We start from the raw sequence: 23,240 nt of genomic DNA on the forward strand, positions 1-23,240 counted from the left end.
ACGCGGCTCACCTCGCGCTTGCGCCCGCCGGCGATGTAGAGGGTGAGAGACTGGAAGCGGGGCTTGGTGTGGGCGGTCTGGCGGAGGGGTTGGGCGAAGGTGGCACGGTGGTACTCTAGAGCCTCGTCCACTAGGGCGGCGGCGGTGGCACTGGACTGGACCAGCGGGTGGCACTGTGCCACGTGGTGCAGGGCGGCCACATCCATAAGGCCATAACGAACGTGCTGTATCAGGTCCTCTGTGTACTGGTACCGACAGTCATGCTCTAACCAGCACACCACCAGCTAAAGAGGAGAGGGGGAAGAGGAAGACAGAGGGAAGCGATTCATACTTATTAGCATTCCAAATGCCTACAGAGCAGTGTCGCAAGATCAAGACGAGTGTGTTACCGTATACACAAACACACTTATACAAACGAACACACACTTATACAAATGCACACACACACACAATAGTGTGTTGTGTGCAAGCATCATAAATATCCACCAGTACATTCTTTTGTTGAGGACCGGGAGAGGAGAGAAGCAGAGAGGGGATTTAATTGAACAGTGAGCGCAATCGGAGGCTGTTTAGCTGCGGCGGTGGCGCGTGAATGTGGGCGAGATGGCTGAAGATCACTGATACCATTATCAGGGACACAAAGTGGCTTTTAACACAATCAGTACGGAGACAGGGAACTTATTACAGCACAGCAAGATTACTGAGCTGGAGCGGTTCACTGTCGGCGCCTCCTCCTGACTCGCAGGCACACTGGATGCACACTGAAATCCTATTCAAACATTACACTGGCTCGTATATGCGTTCAAACCACATTCTGCACAAACGGCACACCAACACACYCATTTACATAGACACAGACATATTCACACATCCATTGTATATATTGTCCTGCTACTGTCAATGCCACTCCTTTTTTCTCTTTCTTCCTTAAAAACATCCTAAAATGATGCCAACACAACAGTATTTACACCCCCCCCCTCCCCCCTTTCACTCTCTGCTTTGTCCTCTTCTAGGTTTTGCTATCTACACCCCCTCTCCTCCTCTCTCTCTCTCTTTCCCGCTCTCTCCCTCCTCCCAGCTCTGAAGTGGCGGAGGGGTGTGTGCGCTCCGGGAAGGCTGACTGAAGGTCACACTGGATCAGAGAACTTCCTCGGGGCAGAGAATAAATCAACTTCCCCTCTCTCCCCTCCTTCCCAAAGAGAGAGACGGAAAGAGAGAGACAGAAAGAGAGAGAGCAGCCAGAGAAAGGCAAACGCGCGAAGAAGGGGGGGAAAAAACAAAGACCCAAGAAAATGTGATTTCCAGAGCGTGAGACTCGGAGAGAAGTCGGCGTGACTATGATTGACGGGCAAACTATATCGGCTGTGTATTGGCGCCCGCGCTTTTTTTTCGGGCGGATGCCCAAATTAACCTTCTCGGCAGAGTGAAGGAGGCCCAAAGCAGCCTAATCAGGGTCTGATTATGGCGGCATCGCCTGGCTAAAGGGTCAGGGTAATTGTGCCATCAGAGGCCTGATTGTTTTCAATCAGACGGGCGGCCGGAGTGACAGCTGGGGAATTGGGGCTCTGATGAAGCCGCGGTGGGCCTAATCAGAGAGGGGGGAGAAGGGAGAGGGGGGCCTGATTGGTGCAAATGAACAGTCAAAATGCATAGCCCCCCCCCCCTCGACACTTCACCCATCCCTCATACATATATACACACACACACAGACATACACCTTCCTTTCCTATTCACTCCTATACACAAATATAAAGAGTGCATTTTGGTGCAGGCAAGGAAATTTGACCAGTTGATGTTTAATGACACCCTGTGTGTTGTAGTATATCAAAGTCTGTGTGGGTCTGGCTGTATGGAAGATCTGCATTTTATCGTGTGCATATACAGTGTGCGTGGGAGTGTGTGTGTGCGCGTGTGTGCATATGTACATGTGCCTGTATATGTGCATGCATTTGAGGAACTGAGGAGCCAGTTCAGTGTACCTGCCAGATCTCCTCTTCGTTGAGGGAGGTGAGGCGGTCGCTCATCAGCACCTCCCTGAGGAGGCGGTAGGGGAGCAGCAGCACCTCCTCCTGGTGGCTCTGCTGCAGCTCACACAGGTGTTCTACCAGGAAGTTGACCACAGCCTCCTCCAGAGCAGGGAGGTGGAAAAGATCAGACACACGGTACAGGTCCAGGTAGTTAACACTGTTCAGCTCCTGTTGTGMACACATGGGCATCGGGTAAAGACTCATGAGGTAAATACATCTACATTGGAGTTATTTAGTAGCAGAGTTTCTCAACGCCGCGACGTGTACCATCTCAATGGAATTGAGCAGCGGCGGCTGCGGGCTGACCGGACCTCCCGACTACATCGAGTCACTGTCAGAAGTTTACATTTAGGTTGGCGTCATTAAAACTCGTTTTTCAACCACTCCACACATTTCTTGTTAACAAACTATAGTTTTGGCAACTACTTTGTGCATGACACAAGTAATTTCCCCAGAAATTAACAGACAGATTATTTCACTTATTAATTAATTGTATCACAATTCCAGTGGGTCAGAAGTTTACATACACTAAGTTGACTGTGCCTTTAAACAGCTTGGAAAATTCCAGACAATTATGTCATGGCTTTAGAAGCTTCTGATAGGCTAATTGACATCATTTGAGTCAATTGGAGGTGTACCTGTGGATATATTTCAAGGCCTACCTTCAAACTCAGTGCCTCTTTGCTTGACATCATGGGAAAAATCAAAAGAAATCAGCCAAGACCTCAGAAAACAAATTGTAGACCTCCACAAGTCTGATTCATCCTTGGGGGAATTTCCAAATGCCTGAAGGTACCATGTTCATCTGTACAAACAATAGTACGCAAGTATAAAACACCATGGGACCACGCAGCCGTCATACCGCTCAGGAAGCAGACGTGTTCTTTCTCTTAGAGATGAACGTACTCTGGTGCGAAAAGTGCAAATCAATCCCAGAACAGCAAAAGACCTTGTGAAGATGCTGGAGGAAACAGGTACAAAAGTATCTATATCCACAGTCAAACAAGTCCTATATCGACCTGAAAGGCCGCTCAGCAAGGAAGAAACCACTGCTCCAAAACCTCCATAAAAAGCCAGACTACGGTTTGCAACTGCAAATGGGTACAAAGATCGTACTTTTTGGAGAAATGTCCTCTGGTCTGATGAAACAAAAATAGAACTGTTTGGCCGTAATGACCATCGTTATGTGTGGAGGAAAAAGGGGGAGGCTTGCAAGCCGAAGAACACCATCCCAATCGTGAAGCACAGCATCATGTTATGGGGGTGCTTTGTTGCAGGAGGGACTGGTGCACTTCACAAAATAGATGGCATCATGAGGAAAGAAAATAATTTGGGTATATTGAAGCAACATCTCAAGACATCAGTCAGGAAGTTAAAGCTTGGTCGCAAATCGGTCTTCCAAATGGACAATGACCCCAAGCATACTTCCAAAGTTGTGGCAAAATGGCTTAAGGACAACAAAGTCAAGGTATTGGAGTGGCATTCACAAAGCCCTGACCTCAACCCCATAGAAAATTTGTGGGCAGAACTGAAAAAGTCTGTGCGAGCAAGGAGGCCTACAAACCTGACTCAGTTACACCAGCTCTGTCAGGAGGAATGGACCAAAATTCACCCAACTTATTGTGGAAGCTTGTGGAAGGCTACCCAAAACGTTTGACCCAAGTTAAACAATTTAAAAGGGAATGCTACCAAATACTAATTGAGTGTATGTAAACTTCTGACCTACTGGGAAAGTGATGAAAGAAATAAAAGCTGAAATAAATCATTCTCTCTACTATTATTCTGAAATTTCACATTCTTAAAATAAAGTGGTGATTCTAACTGACCTAAGATAGGGAATAAATGTCAGGAATTGTGAAAAACTGATTTTAAATGTATTTGGTTAAGGTGTATGTAAACTTCCGACTTCAACTGTACATGTCGTGGAGATGAGAAACCCAGCTAGTCATTTAGCAGACGCTCTTATCCAGAGCGACTTGCAATTAGTGCATTCATCTTAGAATAGCTAGGCGAGACAACAACATATCACAGCCGTGGGACTGTGATCTTCCCACAATAAAGTAGCAGGAAYAGACAAGTTTAGGTTTTTATTTATCTATACATGTTTTGGGGGGTGCCGTGGGATTTATATAAGATACTCTTTGAGGAGGAAGTGTTTCTAAATATTTCAGAAGATGGGCAGGGACTCCGCTGTCCTGACGTTAGGTGGAAGTCTGTTCCACCGTTGAGGTGCCAGGACAGAGCAGAGCTTTGAAAAGGAGCTGAGCTCTTGTAGGGATGGGAGGGCCAAGAGACCAGAGGTGGCAGAACGGAGTGCTCGGTTGCGGGGGTCGGGTTTGAGTTAATGCATCCAGTAACGCACACACACACACACCACCACACACACACACACACACACACACACACACACACACACACACAACACACACACACACACACACAGTTAAATATCCCTCACGCGCACACACCTCTGGGTTCCACATTTTTTTGAACTGCAGTTATATATCACTGAATCTACAGAAATGAGACCACATTGTCATTCAAGTAGATCACAGGTATGGGAGAGAGGGACAGGAGGAGGAGGCAAGAGATAGAAATCGGAGATCGCGAGGGGAATAAGACTGCCATCTGCTGGCAGTAAGCAGAGCCATGTACAATATACTGCATGGCTCCGTGAGTATTCAGCTCAAACAAAAACTAACACACAGGAATAACCTGTTCAATTCGCCTTTCATACAGACAAAACATTGTAAATCTATATTTTATGTTTAACTGGGCCTTTTCTCTGCATCTTCAGCTGTGATCTAACTGCTATCTAATTGTATAATACCAGTGTTTACAGTGAGCACGTCTGCAGGGACAGTGCAGTGAAATCATTGTGTGCAACAGTGTCCATTTTTCTCACCAACAGATGGTGTATGAGAGCACTGTTTACCATAACGTGATGTAACGGTTTGCCCATTGCCATGCTAATGATTCTTTCTGGTGCTACAGGGGTGTTTAATGTGTGATCTTGTGTGGTTAGGAAGTACTTGAACATATGAGAGTAGACCTCCATATACACAAGAAATTGCAGTGTGTTGTGTTGTGTGTGTGTGTGTGTGTGTGTGTGTGTGTGTGTGTGTGTGTGTGTGTGTATATATATATATATTGATCTCACCTGGACGAGGTAGTGTGAGCAGAGACTGAGCAGCTCCAGCAGCTGAAGGTGACTTCCTGCCGACAGAACATCCTGAATCACCCCTGGCTCCAGTATTATCTGAGAGAGGGACCTGAGTGAGACCACTCCTGTCCACCTACACACTACTCACCTCCCCAGACAGACAGGTTCCGTCCAAATTACATCATATTCCTATATAGTGCCATAGGGTTCTGGTCAAAGTAGTCCACTATGTATGGAATAGGGTGCCATTCTGGACGCACTCAATGACAGAAGCACTCAGGACCAGTGGTCACTTTATATAATGCTGCTGATTCATGTGTGTGGGTGTGTGACTGTGGTCTCAGGCCAGGCGTGTTTTTTGTGTGCAATAGCATTTATACGAATGTGCTTCCACTCATGTGTCACTGAAAGCCTTTGAGAGGCATTATTTACGCTATATGTTCTTCAATAGACTACATGTGCTGGTCCACTTTATATTCAGTGTCTATAAACATGCATTAAAAAAAGGCTCATTGCTTTGCAGTTAGCGTGTTATTTACATTGTTTTTCGCACAGTTATTCTTCTCTCAACTGTGATACCTATCACATTTACATGTAATTGCCATGTAAATACAGGATTTGAGCAACATCCAATAAAAAGTCAGACTGATATGTCGAATGTGCGTGCGTGGGTCCTCTCAGTGTAGACTATATAGCAACAGCATGCCTGCTAACCTTTATGGCCCCTGACATGTGGCTGGTGGATTTCAGCAACTAGCTGTGTGGTTGTTTACTGAAATAAGCATATTGCTCACGTCTCATCATCTCAGCAGAAAGAAATGGACCGGCAGCGGGCTTGACCTACATCGACACAACTCCCCTGCTCATTCCACTGTGGAAATGCAATTAGGATATTTACGAGCTAGCCAGCCTCTCACTGCTGGGCCACAGGGCATAGGTCTCTTGACTCCTCACCGCAGAGAGAGAGGAGGGAGAAAGGTGGGGGGGAAGAGAGAGAGGCAAGAGAGAGAGGCAAGAGAGAAAGCAAGAGAGAGAGGGGGGGGGGGGGATCACTGGCATACTGCAGAGTCAGGCTAGGTTAGATATCACATCCATACATAGGTTGTAGCAGGTGTAGTACTCCACCACTAATTTAGAGGGTCCAGTCACACAAATGTACTAGATGGCAAAGGTCGGATGGAATTGTCATTTATCAGCATAGTAACAAACCGCCACATCGCGACTCATATGACTCCAAACTGCTCACACCCCTCTTCTTGGCGGAGAGAAAACGCTGCATTTAAAGCAAATTTCTGCAATTCTACACCTTTTGTCATGTTTTATGTGCGTTCCTATGATACCGGAGTGACTCAACAAAATGAATGGGGGCCCCTACGGGTCAAGTATCGGGACTGTGATCTGCCTGTTGAGTATGGCTGGGCTATCGCTTTAATCAGCTAACGAAAAGCTGAAAATTATCACTCTTAGTTAGTGTTAGCCTGGATATTTGTGAGATATGTTTGTGCGTACAGTTCAGTACTGTGTGTGACTTGAGGACATGTGTGGGTGGCTAGCTGTAGATGAAGGTGCTACTGTAGACTCACCTGTCCTGTGTAGGCGAAGTCTAGTGCATGTTTCATCCCACACTTGTCACTCCCTGAAGCGTCACCTCATCTGCCTCCACTCCCACCATGCACAGACTGAACATGGCCTGAGAACACACACACAGAACAGGACAGAGAGAGAGACGAGAGACAGAGAGAGAGACAGAGAGAGATACAGAGGGAGAGACAGAGGAGAGAGATACAGAGAGAGAGGACAGAGAGAGAGGAGACAGAGAGAGAGAGGACAGAGAGAGAGAGAGAGACAGAGAAGACAGGACAGAGACAGGACAGCAGACAGAGACAGAGACAGACAGACAGACAGACAGACAGACAGACAGGACAGACGGAGAGACAGAGAGAGAGAGACAGAGAGAGAGCGAAAGACAGAGACAGAGACAGAGACAGAGAGAGGAGACCTCAGACAGAGGCACAGCAAACCTGATCTATAAAGAGGCTACAGCATAGTTGAATTACAAAAACAACTGTATATGGCCTCATAGATACGGGAAGTAGGCACCCCCTGAAATATCATAATAATAAATACGAAAAATAGTGCACTGGGTCTTTACTAGTCCTGTATTAGTGGACCGATATAGCCGTCTGTTTCGCGGGCAAATTTAAAAAAATGTTTTTAAAAACTTTATTGCCCATTGTCTTAGAGAGAACAGAAGTTCATATTTTTGCTTGATCAGCACACACAAACAAACAAACAAACAAACAAACAACCCCCCCCCCCCCCCAAGTACTACCATGTGATTTCACACAGCAACTACCCTCCAGTTGCAAGCTCACTCTTGGCCTCTTCATAGAGTTCATTGGACATAGAGATCATGTGTTTCTTTGACACCCATCTTAAAAGCTATATTTATCACTATCTGACACACAGACTGGTTACTTCCTGGTCCTGATCTTTTTCTGGGAAACACTCCATTAATGCACACACACACACACACACAAACAAAGTGAAATCAAAGCCCCAGAGAGAGCAGCTGCCTGGCCCTAAGCCTGCTGTGCCTGATGCCGGGTGCTCCCCAATCAAAGCAATTGATTGGTGTCACAGTATGAGATGATGGCAGAGCCATTGATCAGGGTGGAGGAACATGGGAAGTGGCAGGGTGATGGATTAGTCATGTCTTTAAGTAAAATAATCAAGGACTCCTAAATCACACTAGCCTAGGTACCAATCTGTTTGTGCCTTCATGCCACACCTTGTCATGCAGAGTTGACATGATAGCACAAACAGATCTGGGACCAGGCTACAGTCACACCACTCACCACAACAACCTCAGAGCAGAGGATCCTGGCCTTTTTTTCATTAGGACTAGTCTTTTTGGGGTGTAAGCACTAGTGTTGTTCTAGGTAAATTGTGTTTCCATAGCTAACTCAGTGTCTACTCTATAAGGGATTGGGACAACCAATTACTTTATTCAGAGTAATTGTGAACAATAAATGTGTCAGATCTTCTTGCCTTGTCTCTCAGTGTTTACAGCTTTGTGGAAGTTACCTGTGGCGCTGATGTTTAGGCCAAGGTATGTATAGTTTTTTGGCAACGGTGTCTAGATGGAATTTGTATTCGTGGTCCTGGGAACTGGACTTTTTTTGGAAGACAATTATTATTTTTGTCTTACTGAGATGTACTGTCAGGACCCAGGTCTGACAAAATCTGTGCAGAAGATCTAGGTGCTGCTGTAGGCCCTCCTTGGTTGGGGACAGAAGCACCAGATCATCAGCAAACAGTAGACATTTGACTTCAGATTGTAGTAGGGTGAGGCCAGGTGGTGCAGACTGTTCTAGTGCCCTCACCAATTCGTTGATATATATGTTGAAGATGGTGGGGCTTAAGCTGCATCCCTGTCTCATCCCCCGGCCCTGTGGAAAGAAATGTAATTTTTTTGCCAATTTTAACCTCACACCTGCTGTTTGTGTACATGGATTTTATAATGTTGTATGTTTTTCCCCCAACACTACCATCAATTTGTATAGCAGGCCCTCCTGACATATTGAGTCAAAAGCTTTTTTGAAATCAACAAAGCATGAGAAGACTTGCCTTTGTTTTGGTTTGTTTGTCAATTGGGGTGTGCAGGGTGAATACGTGGTCTGTCTTACGGTAATTTGGTAAAAAGCCAATTTGACATTTGCTCAGTACATTGTTTTTACTGAGGAAATGTAGGAGTCTGCTGTTAATGAAATGCAGAGGATTTCCCCAAGGTTGACGCATATCCCACGGAAGTTATTGGGATCAAATCTGTCTCCACTTTTGTGGATTGGGGTGATCAGTCCTTGGTTCCAAATATTGGGGAAGATACCAGAGCTAAGGATGGTGATAAAGAGATAAGTATAGCCAACTGGAATTTGTGGTCTGTATGTTTTATCATTTCATAAAGGATACCATCAACCCCACAGGCCTTTTTGGGTTGGAGGGTTTTTATTTTGTCCTGTAGTTCATTCAAGATAATTGGAAAATCCAGTGGGTTCTGGTAGTCTTTAATAGTTGATTCTAAGATTTGTATTTGTTCATGTATATGTTTTTGCTGTTTGTTCTTTGTTATAGACCCAAAAAGATTGGAGAAGTGGTTTATCCATACATCTCCGTTCTGGATAGATAACTCTTTGTGTTATTGTTTGTTTAGAGTTTTACAATTTTCTCAGAGGTGGTTAGATTCTATGGACTCTTCAATTACATTGATCTGATTTCTGACGTGCTGTTCCTTCTTTTTCCGTAGTGTATTTCTGTATTGTTTTAGTGATTCACCATAGGGAAGGCATAGGTTGAGGTTTACTGGGTATCTATGTTTTGGTTGGATAGGTTTCTCAATTTCTTTTTAGGTTTTTGCATTCTTCATCAAACCACTTGTCATTGTTGTTAATTTTCTTAGGTTGTCTGCTTGACATTTTTAGATTTGATAAGGAATCTGAAAGGTCAAATATACTGTTCAGATTTTTCTACTGCCAAGTTTACACCTTTGTCCAGGTAATTGTCTAGAATGGATTGCATTTGTTGTTGCCTAACTTTCCTTCCATCTATAGCATTTCTTAATATTATTCAGTTCATTTGGCTTTGATGCCTCATGATTGAGCAAAGCTCTGTTCAAGTAGAGTGTGATTTTGCTGTGATCTGATAGGGGTGTCAGTGGACTGACTGTGAACGCTCCAAGAGACTCTGGGTTGAGGTCAGTGATAAAGTAGTCTACATTACCACTGCCAAGAGATGAGCTATATGTGTACCTAACATAGGAGTCCCCTCGAAGCCTACCATTGACTATGTACATACCCAGCGTCCAACAGAGCTGCAAGAGTTGTGACCCGTTTTTGTTGGTTATGTTGTCGTAGTTATGTCTAGGGGGGAATATGGGGGAGGGAATGCTGTCACCTCCAGGTAGGTGTTTGTCCCCCTGTGTGTTGAGGGTGTAAGGTTCTTGTCCAGTTCTGGCATTTAGGTCACCACAGACTAGTTCATGTCCCTGGGCCTGAAAATATTTTATCTCCCCCTCTAGGATGAGAAGCTGTCATAGTTAAAGTATGGGGATTCATTTGGGGTATATAAACTCAGCAAAAAAAGAAACGTCCCTTTTTCAGGACCCTGTCTTTCAAAGATAATTCGTAAAAATCCAAATAACTTCACAGATCTTCATTGTAAAGGGTTTAAACACTGTTTCCCATGCTTGTTCAATGAACCATAAACAATTAATGAACATGCACCTGTGGAACGGTCATTAAGACACTAACAGCTTACAGATGGTAGGCAATTAAGGTCACAGTTATGAAAAGTTAGGACACAAAAGAGGCCTTTCTACTGACTCTGAAAAACACCATAAGAAAGATGCCCAGGGTCCCTGCTCATCTGTGTGAACGTGCCTTAGGCATGCTGCAAGGACGCATGAGGACTGCAGATGTGGCCAGGGCAATGAATTGCAATGTCCGTACTGTGAGACGCCTAAGACAGCGCTACAGGGAGACAGGACGGACAGCTGATCGTCCTCACAGTGGCAGACCACGTGTAACAACACCTGCACAGGATTGGTACATCCGAAACATCACACCTGCGGGAAGTTACAGGATGGCAACAACAACTGCCTGAGTTACACCAGGAACGCACAATCTCTCCATCAGTGCTCAGACTGTCTGCAATAGGCTAAGAGAGGCTGGACTGAGGGCTTGTATGCCTGTGTAAGGCAGGTCCTCATCAGACATCACCAGCAACAACGTCGCCTATGGGCACAAACCCACCGTCGCTGGACCAGACAGGAATGGATTTATTGCATTTATCGTCGAAGGAATGAGCGTTATACCGATGCCTGTACTCTGGAGCGGGATCGATTTGGAGGTGGAGGGTCCGTCATGGTCTGGGGCGGTGTGTCAAAGCATCATTGGACTGAGCCTGTTGTCTTTGCAGGCAATCTCAACGCTGTGCGTTACAGGGAAGACATCCTCCTCCCTCATGTGGTACCCTTACAGCAGGCTCATCCTGACATGACCCTCCAGCATGACAATACTGCACGTACTGCTCGTTCTGTGCATGATTTCCTGCAAGACAGGAATGTCAAAGTCCTCGGATCTCAATCCCATTGAGCACGTCTGGGACCTGTTGGATCGGAGGGCTAGGGCTATTCCCCCCAGAAATGTCGGGGAACTTGCAGGTGCCTTGGTGGAAGAGTGGGGTAACATCTCACATCAAGAACTGGCAAATCTGGTGTAGTCCATGAGGAGGAGATGCACTGCAGTACTTAATGCAGCTGGTGGCCACACCAGATACTGACTGTTACTTTTTGACTCCCCCTTCAGGGACACATTATTCAATTTCTGTTAGTCACATGTCTGTGGAACTTGTTCAGTTTATGTCTCAGTTGTTGAATCTTGTTATGTTCATACAAATATTTACACATGTTAAGTTTGCTGAAAATAAACGAAGTTGACAGGGAGAGGACGTTTAGAGAGGAGAGGAGTTTAGGTAGCACGAGGAGATTTTTCTCTGTTGAGATCATTCCTTATTAATATCTAGCCAGATGTAAAATACCATGTTTCTTGTAGGATGACAGTGTCTGCAATTCCAATTTCTTTGAGGAATTCTGGGCTCCTGCTCTTTAGGCCAACAGCAGATGACCTCAGACCTTGTGTATTCCAGGATGTGATTGTAAAAGCTTTGTGTTCCATATTGTCTAGTGTTGTTTTCATGTGGTTTAGGCTCGGACCATTACAGTAGGTGTAGAGCATGGTGAGCATCTGATACATATCTCTTAGGCCGCAGGATGGGGCTTGGGCGGGTGTATTAGTGGGGGTTGGGCCTGTTGCTCTGCTCACGGCCTGGGTAGATGTGRGGCTTTAATACAGTAGACTGAAAACAGTGGCATGCATTCGTGAATTGCAATGTATTTATTGCTTAGGCTAACTATTCAAAGCTCCCTTTGTTATTCATTTTAAAACTAAAATGCTTGATTGCGTTTCAAAGCATGAATGTCTCATATGCTGTGTGATGGCATGAACAAATGAATGACTGATTGATTAATACAGTAGCCTATATATTGAAAAATAGGCCTAAGTAAGTTAGGGTATTTAGTCTAGGACACACTCTTAGGCCTACAGCTCGATGGTGGTTACACAAGGCTACTTACTATACGAAGATATTTCGACAAGTCCAGGCGACAACAGAGCTACACTGATCAATCGAGCTTGGTTCCCAAGTTTCTAAACCATCTTTGGTATAGTGTCGCCTAAATATTTGAGTTGAGGAAGTGTGATAATCCTTAGGATATTTTAGCGATCCCCAGTAGACGTCCTAAATGCCCCCCCAGCCTTCAGATGTGAGCTAAACAGTGCACTTGCACTTGAGATGCTTTTTAAGGCTATGGATGCGAAAGTGAACTTATCATTTCCAAACGTTTAAGTCGGTTGTATGCTGCTTTGCGATCTATTAACAGCATATTCATTACGATATTAAATAGGCGCTATATTTTTTACTGATGCATTATTCAATTCATACGGACAAAACATAGCATTCACTGTGAAAGTTGATACATGTAGGCTCTTCATATACAGGCTATGCACTTCGTTCAATTTATCGAATCAGTTATTGTTGACAAAAAAAAATGACAGATGTGGTGTTTTGCGCTTGTGCACATAATGTGACATGATTACATTACCCGACCACCCCCAGGAAAACTAAACCCATACGAATAGAGTTTAAGGCAAGGGCTGTTTCTGCTATTATGCACATAGCAACATGGGGAAAGGTGCAAATTCTAAGGCGCACTGAATATTATGTTTCAGAACCGCGGACAGCGACCATATCCACCACGGGAGAAAGCGCATGTTCTAAAATAGTATTAGATTTATTAGTGTTGCACCATTTATAATCTAACCACACGCGTCTTAGAGTGATGGACTGCGCCATCCCTGTGGCCTCCGCAATGGAGTAGTCCACTGAGACATGTGCGAATCAGACAGGTGCATCATGAAAAAACATAACCAGTGACTGCTAGACTAAATAAATCTCGGTCGACCAACAGCCTATTGACCAAACAACTAAACGCGGTCAAACCTAAGCTTTTCACATTTGGAATTGAGATTTTCACTTGGACAGATAGACAGCTAGGAGAACAAGAGACACAGAGCAGGAGACGCAGCAGGTAGCCTAGCGGTTAAGAGTGTTGGGCCAGTAACGAAAAGTCGCTGGTTTGAATCCCTGACTTGAATAGGTGAAAAATCTGTCCATGTTCCCTTGAGCAAGGCACTTAACCCTAATTGCTCCTGTAAATGAAACGGCAAATGTGATTTAACATGAATCTATTAAAAACAGTTCTCTAGTCATGAGGTTTGTGCAGTAGGCTATAGGCCCAAAACATTATCACTGCATATTGGCTTTGCTTGAATTGCCCTGCCAATGCATTGTTGTTCTTCTCAGATCATTTCAAAAAGATACAGTACCAGTCAAAAGTTTGGACACACCTACTCATTCCAGGGTTTCTTTGTTTTAACATTGTAGAATAATAGTGAAGACTTCAAAACTATTAAATAACACATATGGAATCATGTAGTAACCAAAAAAGTTCTAAACAAATCAAAATATATTTTATATTCTTCAAAGTAGTCACCGGTCTAATGTCCATTGCTCATGTTTCTTGGCCCAAGCAAGTTTCTTCTTTTTATTGGTGTCTTTTAGTCGTGGTTTCTATGCAGCAATTTGACCATGAAGGCCTGATTCACACAGTCCCCTCTGAACAGTTGATGTTGAGATGTGTCTGTTAATTGAACTCTGTGAAGCATTTATTTGGGCTGCAATGTGAGGTGTAGTTTTAACTCTAATGAACTTATCCTCTGCAGCAGAGGTAACTCTGGGTCTTCCTTTCCTCCGGTGGTTGTCATGAGAGCCAGTTTCATCAATGCGCAAGATGGTTTTTACAACTGCACTTGAAGAAACTTCAGTTCTTGGAATTTTCCGTGTTGACTGACCTTGTCATTTCATTGACTGACTGTCATTTCTCTTTGCTTATTTGAGCTATTCTTGTCATTATATGGACTTGGTCTTTTACCAAATAGGGCTATCTTCTGTATACCACACTTGCCTTGTCACAAAACAACTGATTAGCTGACTACCTTAGTGACTTCCTCATGAAGCTGGTTTGCTTGATTACTGACTAATATACACTACATGACCATTAGTATGTGGACACCTTGGCGGTCTCGTTCTGCGAGCTTGTGTGGCCTACCACTTCGCGGCTGAGCGTGTGCCTAGACATTTCCATTTCACAATAACAGAACTTACAGTTGACCGGGAAGGCTCAAGCAGGGCAGACATTTGACGAACTGACTTGTTGGAAAGGTGGTGTCCTATGACGGTGCCAAGTTGAACGTCACTGAGCTCTTCAGTAAGGCCATTCTACTGCAAATGTCTGTCTATGGAGATTGCATGGCTGTGTGCTCGATTTTAGACCTGTCAGCAACGGGGGTGGCTGAAATAGCCGAATCCACTAATTTGAAGGGGTGTSCACATACTTTTGTATATATAGTGTATGTGCAGATATACTGTGCAGATATACTGTGTAGATATACTGTGCATGCGGACTGTACTGTATAGGTTCCATGTCCTCCGCAGGCAGATGTGCACATTACACTGACATTACATTCTGGCACAGAAGATGGCATCATACTGTAAGGCGGCCGTCTTTCGAGCTCTGACCCAACTTTGCTTCTTTTTGCGTTTTCCTTGACTTTTTTGGATGAAATGTATCCACTATCAGTTCTTATGATCGACAAGAACGTTTGAACATCAGATCGGCAGTTACTAAACCTKAATTCCGGCTTCAACTTCGACTCATCTGCCCTGGGCTACCCAAGARGAAACGCAGGCAAAGATTGCAGGAGAGGGGGAGCCCTGGCAAGATTAAGGTGAAGGGATAACCGGCCACCTCTTCCCTCCATTTTATTGGCCAGACACTTGATAATAAGATGGATGACCTCCAATCGTGAATTTGATATCAACAGGACTCTCATAACTGCAATATTCTCTGCTTTTCTGAAACATGGCTTTCGGAAAAGATACACCCCCCCCCCCCCCCCATGGCTATCCAACTGGACGGATTCTCCATTCACCAAGCGAACAGGACATTGGATTCAGAGAAATCCTAGAAGGGGAGGGGTATGACTCTTCATCAACAGCAAATGTTGTGCTGGCTCTAGCCCAGTGGAAGTCTTGACTCATTGTTCACCCGTCTTGGAATACCTGATGGTCAAATGTCGACCCTTCTATTTCATGAGATAGATTTTCAGCTGTCATCATGACTGCTGTATATATTCCACCTCAGGACAAGAAAAACAACAAGCTGGCACTTAAAACGTCCTGTACCGGGACTCCGCTGATAGCGTCGACAAGCGAACCACCTCCGCGACCGGCTTCGTTAGGAAATGCATCACCGATGTTGTCCCCGCAGTGAAGGTTAGCTGCTTCCCCAATCAAAAGCCCTGGATTAACACCAAGGTTGCAGCTAAACTAAAAGGACAGTGCTACCACACACAGGTCTATCGCAGCCACCCAGAGACTACGGCTGATGACAAGAAATCCTGCTACGACCTCCACAGAACTTGGCCAGGTCGCAGTTGTAAATGAGAACTTGTTCTCAACTGGCCTACCTGGTTAAATAAAGGTGAAATAAAAATAWAAATAAATAAAATCATATATTCTGATGTCTAATCACCTTACACCCTATACATATCTACTCCTAAGCACTTCAGTATCCCTGCACATTGTATGGTATTGGCACTGACCCTGGAACTGACCCTGTATATTGCTTACTTACTTTCTCCTGTTCTTAATATTTCTATTTCTCGTGTGTTTTTGTTCTACTTCACTTTATTAGTAATAGTGATATTGATTATTGCATTGTTGGGAAAGAGAAGCAATAAGGCATTTCACTGTACTTGTGCACGTGGCAATACAACTTCAAACTACACTCTTAGAAAAAAGGGTTCCAAAAGAGTTATTTGGCTGTACCCATAGGAGAACCCTTTTTGGTTCTAGGTAGAATACTTTTTGATTGCAAGTAGAACTATTTTGGGTTCCATGTAGAACCCTCTGTGGAAAGGGTTCTACATGGAACCCAAACGGGTTCTACCTAGCAGCTAAAGGGTTCTCCTATGAGGACAGCTGAATAACTATTTTTTTCTAAGAGTGTAGTGTCCTCCCCAGTCCTCCAAACTCACCCGGAAGTAATCGCTGCACGCCGCCAGCACTGCTTTATGGGCGTGGAACTTCTGGTCGCCGGCGACCAGGGTGACATCACAGAGTAGGCCATCCTTCCTCTGCTGGTTGAGGGCGGAGAGGACGGAGTCCTGGTGAGACTTGGACTGGCATAGCCTCTGGTCTGTTACCAGCTCCTGCCCACTGCGAGGTAGGGAGGGAGGGACAGAGGGAAGGAAGGAATGGGGGAGAGAGAGTGAGGGAGAGATATCAGTCAAGGCTGTGGGAAAATCTCTGTCTCTCTGCTCATCTCATTTGAGTCATTTAGCAGATGCTCTTATCCAGAGCGACTTACAGGAGCAATTAGGGTTAAGTGCCTTGCTCAGGTAATCATGGACAGATTTTTCACCTATTCAAGTCAGGGATTCAAACCAGCGACTTTTCGTTACTGGCCCAACACTCTTAACCGCTAGGCTACCTGCTGCATCTCCTGCTCTGTGTCTCTTGTTCCCCTAGCTGTCTATCTGTCCATTTCATATTTGTCTGTTTATTAGTCCAGCTTTTATTATTTATTAGTTCAGCTGTTTATATTTTATTAGTCTAGTCTGTTTATTATTACTAGCTGTCAGTCCTTTTTTCTGCCTGTCTGCAGTTTGGTCTGTCCACTTCAATAGTATGTGAACACAAGTCTTTTGTATGTGTGTGTGTGTGTGTGTGTGTGTGTGTGTGTGTGTGTGTGTGTGTGTGTGTGTGTGTGTGTGTGTGTGTGTGTGTGTGTGTGTGTGTGTGTGTGTGTGTGTTTGTGTGTATTCTCAGGTTTCGTGTAAAGCACTGGAACCCCTGCTGGCCACCTCTAAGGCCCAGCAGCTGTAGTTCAAGATTGTCAACGGGCTGCTCTCCCTAACTCTCTGTCCGGGCTGGACAAGGCCCTGAGGAACAGCCTGTCCTCTACTGCAGTGTGTGTGGCCCTGAGAGTAATACCCGGAATGAGGGACAGGTCACCACAGGCTGAAGTCGGTATTACAATATGACAGGCAGAAGTATGTGTGTGGAGAGGAGGGGTTGACTACCAACACACCTTGCAAACATGCTGCCCCACCAAAGCTCAGATCAGCAATGCCAACCAAGGCTGGGCAGAGGTTAGTTAGCTCACCACATATACTACAGTTAATTGCAGATGGCATTGCAAACTCTAAGAGCAAAATGAGTCATACCCGATTACAAAAGCTGGAAACATTAGTGGGCTGTGTGTGTGATTCACTGTTGTGTGTGTGTGTGTGTGTGTGTGTGTGTGTGTGTGTGTGTGTGTGTGTGTGTGTGTGTGTGTGTGTGTGTGTGTGTGTGTGTGTGTGTGTGTGTGTGTGTGTGTGTGTGTGTGCGGATTCACCAGCTTACAGATTTACCTGACGCAAGGTTCAGATGGCATGCTCCCAGAGAAGGAGAGAAGAGGTGGAACAGTATTCTGTGATTCCTGAGGGCTGCAGTTACTTCCTGCATTAGCCTGGAAAGAGAAACAGATAAGGCATATTTCAATCAATCCATTTGGATCAATTAACTGCTAACCCCTAATACAAAGCAGACTGAAAGTCCACTTGAAACTGCAAGGCACTTCAGGTTAAATGAATGGAATGAAGCAAAAAAAATAATAATTTATTTCACCTTTATTTAACCAGGTAAGCTAGTTGAGAACAAGTTCTCATTTACAACTGCGACCTGGCCAAGATAAAGCAAAGCGACACAAAGAACAACACACAGTTACACATGGAATAAAGAAGCATACAGTCAACAACACAATAGAAGAAAAGAAAGTCTATATACAGTGTGTGCAAATGGAGTGAGGAGGTAGGCAATAAATAGGCCATAGTAGCGAAGTAATTACAATTTAGCAGATTAACACTGGAGTGATAAATGAGCAGATGATGATGTGCAAGTAGAGATACTGGTGTGCAAAAGAGTAGAAAAGTAAATAAAAACAATATGGGGATGAGGTAGGTAGATTGGCTGGGCTATTTACAGATGGACTATGTACAGCTGCAGCGATCGGCAAGCTGCTCAGATAGCTGATGTTTAAAGTTAGTGAGGGAAATATAAGTCTCCAGCTTCAGCGATTTTTGCCATTTGTTCCAGTCATTGGCAGCAGAGAACTGGAAGGAAAGGTGGCCAAAGTAGGTGTTGGCTTTGGGGATGACCAGTGAGATATACCTGCTGGAGCGCGTGCTACGGGTGGGTGTTGTTATCGTGACCAGTGAGCTGAGATAAGGCGGAGCTTTACCTAGCATAGACTTAAAGATGGCCTGGAGCCAGTGGGTCTGGCGACGAATATGTAGCGAGGGCCAGCCGACTAGAGCATACAGGTCTCAGTGGTGGGTGGTATAAGGGGCTTTGGTAACAAAACGGATGGCACTGTGATAGACTGCATCCAGTTTGCTGAGTAGAGTATTGGAAGCTATTTTGTAGTTGACATCGCCAAAGTCGAGGATCGGTAGGATAGTCAGTTTTACTAGGGTAAGTTTGGCGGTGTGAGTGAAGGAGGCTTTGTTGCGAAATAGAAAGCCGTTTCTAGATTTAATTTTGGATTGGAGATGTTTAATATGAGTCTGGAAGGAGAGTTTACAGTCTACCCAGACACCTGGGTATTTGTAGTTGACCACCTATTCTAGGTCAGAAGCGTCCAGGGTAGTGATGCTAGTGCGGGCGGGTGCGGGCAGCGAATGGTTGAAAAGAATGCATTTGGTTTTACTAACGTTTAAGGACTCAGACCATGAGAAACAAGATTCTCTGGTCTGATGAAACCAAGATTGAGCTCTTTGGCCTGAATTCCAAGTGTCACATCTGGAGGAAACCTGGCACCCTCCCTACGGTGAAGCATGGTGGTGGCGGAATCATGCTGTGAGGATGCTTTTCAGCGGCAGGGACTGGGAGAGTAGTCAGGATCAAGGCAAAGATGAACGGAGAAAAGTACAGAGAGAGATCATTGATGAAAACCTGCTCCAGAGAACTCAGGACCTCAGACTGGGGTGAAGGTTCACCTTCCAACAGGACAACGACCCTAAGCACACAGTTAAGACAACGCAGGAGTGGCTTCGGGACAAGTCTCTGAATGTCCTTGAGTGGCCCAGCCAGAGCCTGGACTTAAACACGATCGAACATCTCTGGAGAGACCTGAAAATAGCTGTGCAGCAACGCTCACTATCCAACCTGACAGAGCTTGAGAGGACCTGATGAGAAGAATGGGAGGAACTCCCCAAATACAGGTGTACTAAGCTTGTCGCGTCATACCCAAGAAGATTTGAGGCTGTAATCACTGGCAAAGGTGCTTCAACAAAGTACTGAGTAAAGGATCTGAATACTTATGTAAATGTGATATTTCAGTTTWAAAWWTTTTATAAATTAGCAATCATTTGCTTTGTCATTATGGGGCATTGTGTGTAGATTGACGAGGGGGGGCGAAATGATTTAATCAATTTTAGAATAAGGCTGTAATGTAACAAATGCTTTCCGAATGCAAGCAAATCTGTTTGAAGTGTACAGTCGTGGCCAAAAGTTTGGAGAATGACAAATATTAATTTCCACAAAGTTTGCTGCTTCAGTGTCTTGAGATATGTTTGTCAGATGTTACTATGGAATACTGAAGTATAATTACAAGCATTTCAAAGGCTTTTATTGACAATTACATGAAGTTGATGCAAAGAGTCAATATTTGCAGTTGTTGACCCTTCTTTTTCAAGACCTTCTCAATGTGATTAAGGTCTGGGGAGTTTCCTGGCCATGGACCCAAAATATCGATGTTTTGTTCAGAGAAAATTACTTTACCCCAGTCCTCAGCAGTCCAATCCCTGTACCTTTTGCATAATATCAGTCTGTCCCTGATGTTTTTCCTGGAGAGAAGTCGCTTCTTTGCTACCCTTCTTGACACCAGGCCATCCTCCAAAAGTCTTCGCCTCACTGTGCGTGCAGATGCACTCACACCTGCCTGCTGCCATTCCTGAGCAAGCTATGTACTGGTGGTGCCCCGATCCCGCAGCTGAATCAACTTTAGGAGACGGTATGGCTAGACCTTTGCAAACTCTCCTTCCAACTCATATCAAAACATTCTCCAATCCAAAATCAAATCAAGAATCGGCTTTCTATCCGCAACAAAGCCTCCTTCACTCACCGCCAAACTACCCTAGTAAACACTGACTATCCTGCCGATCCTCGACTTCGCGATGTCATCTACAAAATAGCTTCCAACACTCTACTCAGCAAAACTGGATGCAGTTTATCACAGTGCCATCGTTTTGTTACTTAAGCCACCTTATACGAACCCACCACTGCGACCTGTATGCCCCTAGTCGGCTGGCCTCGCTACATGTTCCGTCGTCAGACCCACTGGCTCCAGGTTCATCTACAAGCTATGCTAGTAAAGTGCCGCCTTATCTCAGTTTCACTGGTCACGATGCTACATCCCACCCGCAGCACGCGCTCCAGCAGGGTATCTCACTGATTCATCCCTAAAGCTAAAACCTCATTTGGACGCCTTTCCTTCAGTTCTTCTGCTGCCTGCGACTGGAACGAATTGCAAAAATCTCTGAAGTTGGAGACTTTTATCTCCCTCAAACAAACTTTAAAAATCTGCTATCCGAGCAGCTAACCGATCGCTGCAGTGTACATAGTCCATCTGTAAAAACTTACCCACCCAATTTACCTACCTCACCCCCATACTGCTTTCTATTATTTACTTTTCTGCTCTTTTGCACACCAGTACCAATATCTCTTCTTGCACATGATCATCTGATGATTTATCACTCCAGTGTTTAATCTGCTAAATTGTAATTATTCGATTTATTCCTACCTCATGCCTTTTTGCACCACATTGTGATATAGATTCTCTTTTTTCTACCATGTATGACTTGTTTATTGTTTACTCCATGTGTAACTCTGTGTTGTCTGTTCTCACTGCTATGTTTATCTTGGCCAGGTCGCAGTTGCAAATGAGAACTTGTTCTCAAACTAGCCTACCTGTTAAATAAAGGTGAAAAAAAAAAAAAAAAAAAAAAAAAAAAAAAACTTATTTTCCACCATAATTTGCAAATAAATTCATTAAAAATCCTACAATGTGATTCTGGATTTATTTTTCTCATTTTCTGTCATAGTTGAAGTGTAACCTATGATGGAAAATTACAGGCCTTCTCTCATTTTTTAAGTGGGAGAACTTGCACAATGGTGGGCTGACTAAATACTTTTTTGCCCCACTGTATGTACCTCAAACAAAGCTCATGAAATTTGTGCACAAGCTAATCTTAGATAATATTAATATTCAGTATTAGACATTTCTGAGACTCACTTTACAAGCACCTTCGATGATACAGCAGTAGGAATACAAGGAATATAACATCTATCTTTTGATTTTCCCATGATGTCAAGCAAGAGACACTGAGTTTGAAGGTAGGCCTTGAAATACATCCCAAGGTACACCTCCAATTGACTCCAAATTATGTCAATTGCCCATCATAAGCTTCTAAAGCCATGACATAATTTTTCTGGAATTTTCCAAGCTGTTTAAAGCACAGTCAACTTAGTGTATGTAAACTTCGACCCACTGTGAATTGTGATACAGTGAATTATAAGTGAAATAATCTGTTGTAAAACAAATTGTTGGAAAATTTACTTGTGTCATTCACAAATAGTTGTCCTAACCGACTTCCAAAACTATAGTTGTTAACAAGAAATGTGTGGAGTGGTTGAAAAATGAGTTTTAATGACTCCAACCTAAGTGTATGTAAACTCCAACTTCAACTGTATATATTCAGAGCCATATTACTTGTAAAGAGCAGTGTTATCGTGTGGACACAATATAAATAATTCCACTAATAGTAGTGTACTTAATGAAGTATAGTTAGTATTACTATTCATGGGAGCATGTTTATTTTGACATTGCTTTTACCCTGCTGTGATGTCATCACCCAGAGTTGGCACTAGCATTAACAGGACAGTACCTAATGTTGAGTTGGGTATATCGCCTCTCCCGTTTTTTACTGTTTTGTACTGGCTGTTACCGCTTATTTTTGTAGTTTGCAAGTTAAAGCAATGAACATCGAAATGGCCTGTTGGTAATCTTGTAAGTTACCACAATTACTATCCGGTAATGCGGTCAGGTGCAGCAAAGAAGACCTGGCAAACTGCAGCTAGCGCAAAACAAAAGCAGCATGCCCTTGCCCTTAACTAACATCAACAACATGCATGATAGTCGTTCATGATTGTAGAGAAATGGACTACTTCTATTCTAGTCTTTTAAGAAACATTTGTGAGTTCAAAATGCCTAACCACTTGTATAATCTATTTACAACAGTCGTGGCCAAAAGTTTTAGAATGACACAAATATTAATTTCACGAAGTCTGCTGCCTCAGTTTGTATGATGCAATTTGCATATTACTCCAGAATGTTTATGAAGAGTATCAGATGAATTGCAATTAATTGAATGTCCCTCTTTGCCATGCGAATTAACTGAATCCCCAAAACATTTATTACTGCATTTCAGCCCTGCCACAAAAGACCAGCTGACATCATGTCAGATGATTCTCTCGTTACACAGTGTGGTGTTGACGAGACAAGGCTGGAGATCACTCTGTTCATGCTGATTGAGTTGAATAACAGACTGGAAGCTTCAAAAAGGGCTTCACATGCAAGGATATTGCTGCCAGTAGATTTGCACCTAATCTCAAACCATTTATCGGATCATCAAGAACTTCCATAGGAGAGCGTTCAATTTTGTGAAGAAGGCTTCAGGGCAAAGAAAGTCCAACAAGCCGCCAGG

At 44.1% G+C, this 23,240-nt stretch overlaps 1 pseudogene; it reads right to left on the reverse strand.

The window, feature by feature from the left end:
- LOC111964703 (kelch-like protein 32) overlaps nt 1–6,911 on the reverse strand; it is a 13,478-nt pseudogene extending 6,567 nt beyond the window's left edge.
- Between the last annotated feature and the right edge of the window lie 16,329 nt (nt 6,912–23,240).

Source organism: Salvelinus sp. IW2-2015, linkage group LG6.1 (genome assembly GCF_002910315.2).
Source record: "Salvelinus sp. IW2-2015 linkage group LG6.1, ASM291031v2, whole genome shotgun sequence".
NCBI classification, from domain to species: domain Eukaryota; kingdom Metazoa; phylum Chordata; class Actinopteri; order Salmoniformes; family Salmonidae; genus Salvelinus; species Salvelinus sp. IW2-2015.